Here is a 13,536-nt window from a genome sequence, read left to right on the forward strand (position 1 = left end):
CATATTCGGAAAGCTCGATTGAGGCCTTTTACAAAATCGAAGAGGCAGAGAGGACCAGATTGGGAGTCAGAGACTCTCACGGGATGCTCACTGGCATCCATGGCAAGAGGTCTATGAGAGGCAAGCGGAAGAGGCATTCTGACGATGGAACCACACGATATGGCCACTGGCGGCAGTGGGTGGCCCAGGAATGGGAGGAGCTGGTGCTGTCAAGAGTCGGCAGCCTGGATTCCCAAGAGAATGGCGGGTCAATGAAGAGCAAGAGAAAACAGCAAGGTGAGGAGGTTTTGGGGAGAAAGAGGAGGAATCACCATTTGGAGCTCTTGAGTCCCAGCTCAAGTCCTTCCTTCCTAAGGCCCACACTCTCTGTGGCTCTGCAAACATGTGGGGCCTTCCTCTCCCCAGCCCCCAGCCCACCACTCGCTCTGAGCCTTTGTGATTCAGTCCAACAGAAAGACCAGGAATAAAGTGGGAAACCAAGTTTTCCTTCCCTCCCCACCCAGCCCTTCATGTTCATTATCTCAACGACAAACTTCATCAAGGTCACATATTTTCCCGAGGATATTTTTTTTTCTGGTAAATATTCATGTTGAGAGCCTTCCTCCTCTTTTGTTTTCTTCCCCCAGATCAGGAAGAACAACTTCTAGAAGTTTACATCAAAACATTCCTTTCCTGAGACACTACAGAGTCTCTCAAGGCCTTTTCTGGGAAACTCAGCTTGACGTGGCATTTCTTGCAAAGGCTCACCTCACACTTGGTAGAGGTCCTTTCTCAGAATTAACGCCCTCATCAGCAACGAAGGCATCTTTTTTTGGAAAGATGCTGGTGGGGACTTTCCCCCGGGAAGAGCTGAGCCAGGAGGAGGGGTCCCGGAGGCAGAGACAGAGGCAGGGGAGGGGAGGCAGGGGTCCCCCCGGGCACCCCGCCCCACATCCCTCCTTTTCCCTCCTGAGTCTGGAGATGAAGCTCTGCTGCCAGGCCTAATTGCCTGTCTCTGCTTCTCCTCACATAGAACAGGGTGTTTTCAAGCAATGCTCACCTTTCTGGAAATCTCGTGTGGGCCCGAGGAGGCGATTGTAATATATGCAAGCCCACTGCCGAGAATAGCAATGAAGGGGTTGTGTTCCATGCCGGGGCTCCCATTAAGCACGCCTCGGAAAACAAACACCTCTCCTCGGAATGGAGACGCAGGTGGCAACCACACACAGGCTCCTCAAGCGCCTTCGCCGTGAGGTGACGGATTCTGGAAAACACCACTGCGTCGATTTGGGCCACTTTCAGTAATGAAAACTTTTCCTCATAGAGGAAAATTGTTCTGAATGAGCCAACTCAATAACTCAATTTTGAAACTGCTTTTCTTAAGTCCTATTGAAACGGGAGGTATGAAGACTGCACAATAAATCCGTTTATGAGAATACAATTTCCTGTCAGCTGTTCTAAACAAGGGTCTTTTAAGACCATTGTAGAGTCGGGAGGAGAAATGATTCCTCCTTCCATTTGGGACTTGTTGGGCTTTTTTTTTTTTCCCCCCAGTGATTTTAAATCTTGTGGATGGATGGAGAGGAAGAAAATGAAATGTTTACAACATATTGGGGAACAGGTTTTTAATACAGTGAAACCCTTCCTGTCAGAAACCCAGAAGACTGCAGGAAGATTTCATTAACTCCAGATTTCACACTGCCTCGCGTCTGCTTCAGAGCTGCTAAGGATGCCCACTTAGAGAAAGGAAATCTTCCCACTCCAGCTGCTGAGGGAGCTGACAAGTCTTTAATAGAATTCTTTTCCACAGAAAAAGCTACAGGCTTCCCCTGACAGAGGCCTAGCAGCGGACACCACTCCAGAACCACATGAAAAGAGATTGAAATGTGCTGTTTTCTGGGGAGTACCCTCGAGCAGTGGAGACAGCTCTGTTTTCCTTTTGTTTTTAATTATGAAATCTTTCAAACATATAGAAAAGCATAGAGAAATAACATAACAGCTACTTCTTCTCCACCAAGATCAAACGTTTGCCATAATTCAGACCTCTCTCTCCCCCTCTCTCTTTCTCTCTCTCCCTTTCTATCTACCAACCTCCCTCCTACCCTGTCCCGGTAGCTCAGTCAATAAAGAACCCGCCTGCAGTGTGGGAAACCTGAGTTCGATCCCTGGGTCTGGAAGATTCCCTGTAGGAGGGAGGGCATGGCAACCCAGTCCAGTATTCTGGCCTGGAGAATCCCCACAGACAGAGGAGCCTGGCGGGCTTCAGTCCATGGGGTCACAAAGGGTCAGACACGACTCAGCGACTAAGCACAGCGCATCACATTAACATGAATCCGTAAAACAGATAGGCTGTTCTGTGTGGTTTTTTTTTTTTTAATTCATTTGAATACTAACCATTCTGTAAGTATTCTCTTCACATTTTTCCCCTCAAAATGCTATTTTGGATGAAGAGATATGGTCTTGACTGAAAAGACTCATCGCCATAAAGACGTCCATTCTGCCTCTGTTCATTTAACAGATTTAATGAACTTCCAATTTTAAAAATACCACCAGGCTTCTTTTTCCTGCAGAGCGAAACAACTTGTTTAAAAAGTTTATGCTTAAGAACAAAAAAGCAAAGCAAGCCAGAAGAACCCAAAAGAAGAAGAGCCATATGGTGGGAGAGTTCCTTACCATCAACATAGACGATAATGCCTGTAATTAGGAGTTTGGTGTTGGCACAGGAATAAACAGATAGACCGACCGGACCAAAAGAAAATTCAGAAATAGACCCAACTGCGTCTGGAAAGTTATTCCATGAGAAAGGCAGCTTCACAAATCTGTGTGGAAAGTTGATTTTTTTTTTTTTCCCCCAAATGAGTGGTCTGGAGATAATTGGATGGCCATATGGAAAAAGTCAGACCTGGAGCTCATACCACACATCGGGGTAAAATCCAAAATGGATCAGACATTTAAACAGAAAAACTGAAGCCTTAAGGTAGTAGAGGGAAATGTGGGTCTGGTATAGAAAAGAGTTGCTTAACCAGAAGCAATAAGGAAAAAAGACTATGATATTTGAGCACATTAAAATAAAACCTTTTGCATGGCCAGACCACCACAAGTAAAGTCGGTGGAGAGCCCTGGGCCCCAGGTTCAGAGTGAGCCTGGGTCACCTCTGGGTCAATGGGCAGCTGGATTCACTTTCAGCCCTGGAGGCCATGAAGTGACATAGCTGAGCCCATGGGTCCAGGGGTCCAGCCACCTGTGTTTGAATCTGGCTGTGCCAGTTGTCATGTGACCTTGGGGAAATTGTATTCTCATGTATAAGGAAACAATTATGAAAGTGAAGTGAAAGTGTTAGTCCCTCAGTCGTGTCTGGCTCTTTGCGACTCCAGGGACTGTAGACCGCCAGGCTCCTCCATCCATGGGATTCTCCAGGCAAGAATACAGGAGTGGGTAGCCGTTCCCTTCTCCAGGGGATCTTCCTGACTCAGTGATTGAACCTGGGTCTCTTGCATTGCAGGCAGATTCTTTACTGTCTGAGCTACTATCGAAGCCCAAAAGGGATAATATCTGAGCCTAGTTTTGGGGTCATGAGGAGGAACAAATTAGTTTCTACATATAAAATGCTTGTACAGTGTTCAGAACATTCTAGAGCCTCAATTAACATTAGCTCTCACTTCCTGAGGCCCAGGGCTTCTTACAAAACCAAAGCCCAGGCAAGAAGCTTTGCTGTTGTTCAATCACTAAGTCCTGTCCGACTCTTGTGACCCCATGGACTGTAGCATGTCAGGCTTCCCTGTCTTCCTGTATCTCCCAGAGTTTCCTCAAATCCATGTCCATTGAGTCAGTGATGCCATCCAACCATCTCATCCTCTGATGTCCCCTTCTCCTCCAACTTTCAATCTTTCCCAGCATCAGGGTCTTTTCCAATGAGTCAGCTCTTTGCATCAGGTGGCCAAACTACTGGAGCTTCATCTTCAGCATTCCTTCCAATGAATATTCAGGGTTGATTTCCTTTAGGATTGACTGCTTTGATCTCCTTGACGTCCAAGGGATTCTCAAGAGGCTTCTCCAGCACCACAATTTAAAAGCATCAGTTCTTCAGGGCTCAGTCTTCTTTATGGGCAGCAAGCTGGCTGTGGGGTTTCCCCCCAGCCTTCCCTTACATGCTGGGAAACCCACCCCGTTCCCCATTTTAAGCAGCAAGGCAAGTTCTGCCTTCTCCACCTCACAAAGACCTCTTGTGTTTCTTTTTGACCCACAAGAAACAAACTCTCGGCTGCCACTACCATCAAGCTGAAGTTTTCTGACATTTTGACAAGTCCTGCTATTGTTTATTGCTGTTTTCTTTTACCTTTTTAATGACTATGTCTTGCCATACATTGCTCTGTTTTGCTAGGTTGTTGTTTTTGGTTTTGTTTTTGCTTTTCTAATGACTCACCTTTGGTTTTGCTGGTCCATTGTATTATTTATTATTTCTTCGTTTCATTCATTTCCGTGCATCGCTTCATCTTTTCTTCCTACATTTGTTGGAGTTGCTCTGCTTTGTTTGTCTTCTATTCTCTTGAGATGGACTCCTAGATCATTTATTTTTAGTCATTCTGCATTCAAGGCCATATATTTCTCTTAAACCATTGCTTTAGTCAAATCCCATGTTCTGATGGGTTGTGACATCCATTACTACCACTTGCTGGTAACTAGCACCTCCCACCCACAAGAGGAGTGTATTTCTTCTCTCCCTTCAAATTCAGCCTGGCCGTGTAGAAATGTGAGTGTAAGTGACCAGGGCTACTTATTCTTAGGTGGAAGAGTTTATTGTTGATTCAAAACTCCCCAGGGCATGACTTCCCTGGCAATCCAGTGGTTAAGAATCTGCCTTGGAATGCAGGGGATGCAGATTCAATCCCTGGCTGGAGAACTAAGATCCCACATGCTGTGGAGCAATCAAGCTCTCACACCACAGCTAGAAGGAAGGCCCAGTGACTCTGCAGTAAAGAACCTGCCTGCAATGCAGGAGATGAGGGAGATGATCCCTGGATCAGGAAGATCCCTTGGAGGAGAAAATGGCAACCCACTCCAATATTCTTGCCTGGGAAATCCCACAGACGGAGGAGCCTGGCGGGCTAGAGTCCAAAGGGCCGCCAACAGCTGGACACAGCTGAGCACACACACGTGCCACTAGAGAGTCCATGAGCCATGATAAAAGATTTGCACGGTGCAACTAAGACCTGACGGAGCCAAATAAATAAAGACCCTGCAGGACTCCCCTCCTTGAGCCACAGGAACTGGTGATGTGCCAGATGGGTGAGGCGCCATCAGCCTCAGCTCTGAGTGAAGAGGATGTGGAACAGAACGTCTTTCTGGCCAAGGACAGACATGTAAGACAGCAAGGAGAAACAAACCTTAGGTGTGTAAACCACTAAGACTTGGGGCATGTTTGTTGTCTCAGCATAACCTAGCCTAGACTGACTGATAACGCATAGTGTTTTCATTATTGTTCAGTTTTTAAATTTCCATTATAATTTCTTCCGTGATTGTGAATTATCCCCTTAGTATTTTTTATTTCAAAGTATATGGAAAGTTTTGATCTTTAATTTTATCATATGTGGTCAGAGAACATAATTTCTCTATGATATAATGATTCAGTACCTGTTGAGATGTATTCTACAGCCCAGTGTAATCAGTTTGTGTAAATATTAATCATGTGTTTGGGAAAACATGTATTTTTAAATTGGCAGATACTGAGGTTCTGCATTTTTTATTAGATCCATCTGTTCACTGTATGGTTCAACTTTTCTACAATCTTGTTACTTGTTTGTTTGCTTGATCTATCTGTTGCTGAGAGAAACAAGTTAAAATCTGCTGCTCTTGTGGGCTTGTCAATTCTTCTTTGCTCTTCACTTAAGGCATGCTTACTATCTACCTGCACTCCCTCTGGCCTCCAATCTCAGAATTCTGGGGAAGGGTAACTGGGATCACACAGTCTCACTCTCTAGCAGCTCCAGTAACCGAGGGATGTCTTGTTGAGTCATGGGCTTCTAACAGTATTTATGAAAGCCAGGAGCCCTCTACCTACACGTGTATCTGTAATTTCAGAGGTTTCTTTCCCTGAATAAAACCTTGATATTCCAGAGTAGAAATTTGGTGATCATCACTTTTGAACCAAAAATGCAACTGAAAAGGAAAGGCTTTCAGCCTGGACCACATGGTCACCACTTTGAACCAGAAGGACAGATCCATGAACAGCAAGTTCACCCTCTCTCCTATTCAGACTCTGTCTCCAACCTCCATCATCTGTCTGGGCCTTCCTGGGCAGACAGGGGTCAGTGTGCATTTGAGCAACCCTGATATTGAAGATGGGAAGAGGTTTAAGGATCCCTTCTTGGGAGTGGGAACCGGCACAAGCAGGGAAGCTTTCCTGGGTATCTAATGTTGAGGATGCTGGTGGGGGTGGTAAGGAGCAGAATGTTTGTTGTCATGGTCATGGTGAGGGCAATGACCGATGATAGAGGCCGAGGAGGAGGTGGGGGGATCTTAGTGGGCCGTGGGCACGTGCAGAGGAGAGTACCCTGGAGACAGATTGGTGGGAGGGCTCAATTGCTGCTCTAATAAGGCCACTCTTGATCCTAAAGGAAATGGGGTACCACTGGAAGCTTTGGAAGAGGAGACTCACAGACAGAATGTAGAAAACTCAAGTCTATAGACCAAAGGTGGTGTGAATGTGAAGTGAGTATATGGACACAGGATGCTATCGAGAATGACTGAGCAGGACTCAGTGCATCCAAGGACTTGGGAAGGGAGGGGTAGAGATGGGTGTTTGCAATTGGCACGCAGGTGCCTTCATATGAATGTATGTTGTAATTATTAGATCATAGTTACCTTCAGGCTTTCAGCTCCCTGCATAACAGCTTACCAAGCAACTTATTCCTGAAATTGTATGTGGAGCACATTATTATTCATATTTTATAGATGAGATGGCTGAGGTAGTAAGAATTTAGCATCAATTTCCTGCATCCAGTAGCTCAAAGTAACACTGTACTTAGGAGATCTGTACCAGGATCTGGCTTTGAAGATCAGCCCTGTAAGAGCTTGCTGCGTGACCTTGAGTAACGTACTCAACCTCTCAGCTTCTATCTGTGAAGACCAAATTGGAATAACGTGTAAAATGCTCAGCAAGCACCAGACACACAGTAGGCTCTCAAAAACTATTAGCTGCTGTTGTTCCTATTATTGTTTTATCAATATTATTTGAGTTGATGTACATACTGCTATGTTTAAAATGTATAACCAACAAGTGTGTATACTGCACAGCACAGGGACCTCTTCTCAATGTTCTGTGGCAGCCTAGATGATAGAGGATTTGGGGAGAGAATGGATACATATATATGTAAGATTGAGTATGTATGTATATACGTATACATATTTGTTGTCCACCTGAAACAAAAGACGCTTACTCCTTGGAAGGAAAGTTATGACCAACCTAGACAGCATATTATAAAGCAGAGACATTACTTTGCCAACAAATGTCCATCTAGTCAAGGCTATGGTTTTTCCAGTGGTCATATATGGATGTGAGAGTTGGACTATAAAGAAAACTGAGTGCCGAATAATTGATGCTTTTGAACTGTGGTGCTGGAGAAGACTCTTGAGAGTCCCTTGGACTGCAAGGAGATCCAACCAGTCCATTCTAAAGGAGATCAGTCCTGAGTGTTCATTGGTAGGACTGATGTTGAAGCTGAAACTCCAATACTTTGGCCACCTGATGGGAAGAGCTGACTCATTTGAAAAGACCTTGATGCTGGCAAAGATTGAGGGCAGGAGGAGAAGGGGATGACAGAGGATGAGATGGTTGGATGGCATCACCAACTCAATGGACATAGGTTTGGGTGGTCTCCAGGAGTTGGTGATGGACAGGGAGGCCTGGCGTGCTGCGGTTCATGGGGTCGCAAAGAGACACAACTGAGTGACTGAACTGAACTGAAACTATCACACCATTGTTAATCTGCTATGCTCCAATATAAAATCCAAAGGTAAAAAAAAATTATTCCAGCTGAGCAAAGACTACACAACCCAGGTCAGAGCTTTGGCCCTGCCACTCGTTAACTTCAGAAGTACTTGGGCTCCCTAACCAGTGCTCTCCCATCTCACAGTTACCGATGTAATTTGGGGATCACTGAACTGTAGGGGCCATTTTCTGATCACAGAGAGGAACCTGTAAAGCTAAATCTAGTTTAAAATCTCACTCCCGATCTCCGTGCAGCCAGCGACACTGACCGTTTCCGCCCCAAGATGGAATCAGGAGCAGATTCTTCAAACAGCTTTCCTGTTTGCTCTGCACCAGGAAGAAGCCAGATGCATCTCAAGAGCCAAGGTTCAGGGTTTTGTTGGATGAACCTTCCTCCATCAGGGTTCCCTTCTGTTCAAGCTGATGCAGATTCCAGACTTTAAATAGAAGCAATAAATTATTGACTGTTGCGGTGATTGATTCTCAGACTGTCCGCTGACCACCAAATTGCTCCGATCGTCTCCAGAGCGAAGATTCCATAAGTCATTAGCATGAGCCCACCAACATCCGTCACGTTAACTATGCGGCTGCCAGCATTCCTTGACGCTAATTACCTTCCCTGACTAATTCTGAACGTGGAATTTCACCAATGACTGAGACCTACTGTAAAAGGCCCATTTTCTTCACGAGTTCTGTAATCTATGGCACCTTCATGCCCACAATATAATTATTAACATTACACCCGATTCTGCCTCCTTACCAGCGAATGTTGGCAGCCTTTAAGTAGAAAACTCTTCATTCCAATGTCCTTGACATAAACATGACTCTATCTCGAGAGTTCCCTGAGAGTGAGCTTCTGGAGAAATGGAGTCTGAGTGGAAAACTATCTAACTCCTAAAGATAATGGTGATTCAGATGGCAAAGAATTCATCTGCAGTGCAGGTGACCCAGGTTCCATCCCTGGTTTGGGAAGATCTCCTGGAGAAGAAAACGGCAACCCACTTCAGTATTGCTGTCTCATGGACAGAGGAGCCTGACAGGCTACAGTCCATGAGCTCCCAAAAGAGTCAACTTAGCAACTAAACAGCAACAACAAAGATAATCACAGGAGCCAAGTCAATGGCCCTGCCTGACCTCAGTTTATCCACGTGTTAGACTGGATGAGATGGCCTCAGGGTCTCCTTCTGCCTGAGTTTGTAGGTTGGTTCATTGTCTCTTTGAGGAATCTGCCTCCACTGTCACTGTCTGTGGGGCCTTGAGCAGTTCTGTTATCCTCCCAGGCAAGGAGATAAAGTTAAAGCTCCTTTTTAGGTACATGTTTGTTAGGCACCTAAAGAGCCAGGTGAGCTTCCCAGGTAGCAATAGTGGTAAAGAACCCGCTTGCCAGTGCCCGAGATGTAAAAGAAGCAGGTTCGATCCCTGGATCGGGAAGATCCCCTGGAGAAGGACATGGCAACCCACTCCAGTATTCTTGCCTGGAGAATCCTGTGGACAGAGGACCCTGGCAAGCTACAGTCCATGGTGTCGCAAAAAGTCGGACATGACTAAAGCAACTCAGCATACACGCATGCACACAGCGAGCCCAGTACCAGAGTCAAAGATGGGCTAATTCACTCCCCACTCCACAGATGTTCCGAGGCCAGGAAGGGAAGGGAGGCAGGCTCCAGCAGTGGAAGCTTGAAGAATGCTGATGTTCCCCACCAAGGCAAGGGGTTCAGGGCGTGGGGTTGGATGCAAGGGTCATTGAGTGCTCTTTTGAACCCTCTGCATCAGAGCACACCCAAACACAAGGAAGTGTCTTTGTCTCACTCAGTTCCCCAGTGCCTTCCATTTGAATGTGGAATCAGGATTGCATTGACATTGATTCTAGAATAGAATTTCTAGAGTCTACAGAAGGGGACCTTTAATCCACTCAAAATCAACAGCCCAACAAGAAATGAAGGTCAAGGGCAGATACAGTCCCCTGGAGAAAACTCAGATTGGTTTTCTGTTGTAGGCAAAATGGGGGTGAGATGGTTCCTAATGGAGTTACAAATGCAAAAAGTCTGAATGGTAACAAAATTATGAAAACAGTGTTCTACACAATGGAAAATAGAGATCTGTGGTTGAGATTTGCTTAAGCTTGGCAGAAAATGACCTAAATTTGAAGCATAGTAAGTACTCAACCAGTGAACTTGGTGTCTCTAGATTTATCCTGCCCAAGTTGTGGTCTGTAGACCAGTAGCTCCAGCACCTCCTGGAAACTTGTTAGAAATGCAGAGTCTCAGGCCCCACCCCAGACCTACAACATCAACATCTGCGTCTTTAACAAGCTGTCCAGGTGATCTGCATTAACATTTAGTCCTGGGTCCTGGTTGACTGGAGTAGGAAGATTTGCATGACTCAGTCTGGACTTTGGGACCTTTGGAGAGCTAGTGATCTGTGACTTTCTAGCTCATTACTCTTAGAAGTTAGTGACACGTTATGGTCATAATTTTTGGACTCAGCTTGTAGGCATTCTGGAATCGTTAGCAAAGACAGGGAGGTGGTCTAGAGGCAATGCTGGGAGCTGACCCAGCCACAGAGGTAGACACAGAGAGTCAGTCTACAATATATGATGGGCATGACAAGCTCAGGCTTGGCTGTGCTGGCATTAATTCTTGGGTTGAGTTTCCAGACTCTAGGAGAAGGTCCAGTATTGATCCAGCTGTTGCTGGATCTACTTCTTTCTTCACCCATGCAGAAGAATGAGGGAGAGAGAACTAGTTGCTGCAAATCGCTAGGCAATGACCATGTGAAGACCCCCAGGACACCAAAGTAACCAGGAGGGGCTCATTTAATCTCCTAAAGTCAGAAAACATTGAAATCATATTGGCATCAGCTACAACCAGCCAGAAACCTAGCTAGGACTGGACATATAGACCCTCTTTAAGGTGAAATCCCCCTTCCCTTGTCTTTCCTGGGCAAAGACCAACACCCATTCGTCCTCCTCTCTCCTGGCAAATTGATCAAATATGCCACTTACATACCCAACAAGCTCTGAAATAGGAAACACATTTGTGGCTGCAATTGTCACTTATTCATTCAATTCCGCAAATATTTATGGAAAGCTGGAAGAAATCGTCGTAATAGAGGTCGTGGCTGTAGTCACTGCCACGTGTTGAACATTTGCTCTGTGCTTCACCCCTGCTCTCCAAGTGGTCTTTCAGAATTGGGGGATGCTCTGAACCCTACCACTCACTGCCTCGGGTTCCTGCCAAAGGCACAACTCATGGGAGAATGCATTGGCAAGGACTCACATTGCCAAATGAATATTGATCTTTTCAACAGCTGGCCAAGCACCTTATAGCCCCAGGTACAGAGCTCCCTGGGAGGGATGAGCTAACGCCTGGGATCGAGGCCTGGAACAGGATTCCTGCAGGGCACTCCTTCAGGGCTAGAGTGACTAGGGCCATGGGGCTGACACTGAGCACACTGATTCGGCAGGCCCAAGGATGAAGATGACTGGCTTGCCAACTCACCAGGCTACAGGTGGAGCAGAGTGTGGTTGTGACCTGTACTACCTTTCAAGAGAATGACTGTGCCTGCCAGTGAAATCCAAAGGCAGCCCATGGCTTCAAGCAGACCAGCAACTTCTCACCTTCAAGGAGAGAGGAGTATGTGGATGGGCAGAGGGGCTAGAATCCTTCCATCGTGTCCCCAGCTCTTTGGGAAAAGATGAAAATATGTTGGGATGAGGAACTTCCCTGGCAATCCACTGGTTAAGACTCCATACTTCCACTGCAGGGGGTAAGGTTTCAGTCCCTCAGCAGGGAACTAAGATTCTACATGCCAGGATCTTAGTTCTTTGAAAAAAAAAAAAAAAAGTCCATGGAAAGTTAAGAGGCTTCAACAGAGTAAGTGGGCCAAGGACAGGGTGATGGTCACTCTTCATGTTCTACTGGAAGGAGAAACTCTGGTGATCTGGGGGGTCTTTCCCCAAGAGGTCCAGGAGAGGATACCAGGGTTCTGCTTTGCCTGCAAGAAGAAAGACCCTGGAGGTACCAGGGGCCTCTAGAGATGCTGGAAGACCTGGCAGAGCAGGGAGCCGGGGATGACGTCCAGAAACACTGTGTGAGTTTCCTGGGGCTGCTGGGAAAAAATTACCCCAAGAGTGGCACTTTAAAATAACAGACATTTACTTTCTTACAGTTTTGGAGGCCAGAAGGCCAAAATCAGCATCACTGGGTCAAAATCAAGGTGGAGGCAGGGCTGTGGCCCTCGTGGGTCTCCAGGAGTTCCTGCCTCCTCTGAGGCTGCCGCTGCCACATTCCTTCACTCGTGGCCACATTGCTCTTATCCCCGCCTCTGAGGTCAAGCGATCTTCTCTTCTGGCCTCACATACACCTTGTCTGTCTTAGAAGGATGGTGGTGTGGTGGTGGTCTAGTTGATAAGTCATGTCCGACTCTTGCGATCCCATGGACTATGGCCCACCAGGCTCCTCTGTCCATTGGATTCTCTAGGCAAAAATCCTGGAGTGGGTTGCCATGCCCTCTTCCAGGGGATCTTCCTGACCCAGGGATCAAACCCGAGTCTCCTGCATTGCAGGCAGATTCTTTACCAACTGAGCTATGAGGGAAGATCCCTGGGTTGGGAAGATGCCCTGGAGAAGGGAAAGGCTACCCATTCCAGTATTCTGACCAGGAGAATTCCATGGACTGTATAGTCTGTGGGGTCACAAAGTGTCAGACACGACTGAGCTACTTTCACTTTCACTTAGAAGGATACTGTGATGGCATGTAGGGCCCTCTTGAATAATCCAGAGTAATTTCCCTATCCTTAGATCCTTAACTTAATCACATCTGTAAAGGAACTTTCTCCAGATAAGGTAATGTTTAAATATCCAGGCCTTAGGATCTGGATATTAAGAGATCTTTAGGGACTGTTTTCAGCCTCCACAGCCATCGATCTTGGATCTAGAGAAAGAGCTTTCCAGAGTCCAGGAGTCCAAGGTCAGAATGACCTGCTTCAGAGCAGTGAGCCCCTGAGGTAATGCAGTCAGAGACCCACCTGAAGCGAGTTTAGTCCATGAAGAGCTAAGATAATAAAAAGTTGGAGAATGAAAGGCCCCCAGAAGCCATGGCTGATGGGAGTTGGAGGCTAAGTATCCCAGCACCCACGCCCCTCTGGGATAACTCTGAACTATGTTCTGTGCAGACAGAGTTCCTCAGTGGGAAAAGGCTCCAAGCTGGGAATCATAGCCCACCTTTTGTGGGCTCTATACCTTTCCTCTCTCACCCACTTTGGGCATTCCATAAGATCACCTCCCAAATAAACGGCTTACTAGGATCTGCTTCTGGGGGGTTCCCAACCCACAACAGTTTGTGTAAGAAATGGCCTTAGGAAGGAAACTCTGAGGATGGAATTCTGAACTTGGATTATTCCCCAGCCTGATAGCAAAAGGACACCACTGTGAGGGGTCAGATGAGCCCTGCTGTTCTGTGCGTCACAATTGCAAAGACCCTTGTGCGTGAATGCTTAGTCACTCAGTCATGTTGGTCTCTTTGTGACTTCATGGACTGTAGCCCACCAGGCTCCCCCGTCCATGGGG

Source organism: Oryx dammah, unplaced genomic scaffold (genome assembly GCF_014754425.2).
Source record: "Oryx dammah isolate SB20612 unplaced genomic scaffold, SCBI_Odam_1.1 HiC_scaffold_14, whole genome shotgun sequence".
Lineage (NCBI taxonomy): Eukaryota > Metazoa > Chordata > Mammalia > Artiodactyla > Bovidae > Oryx > Oryx dammah.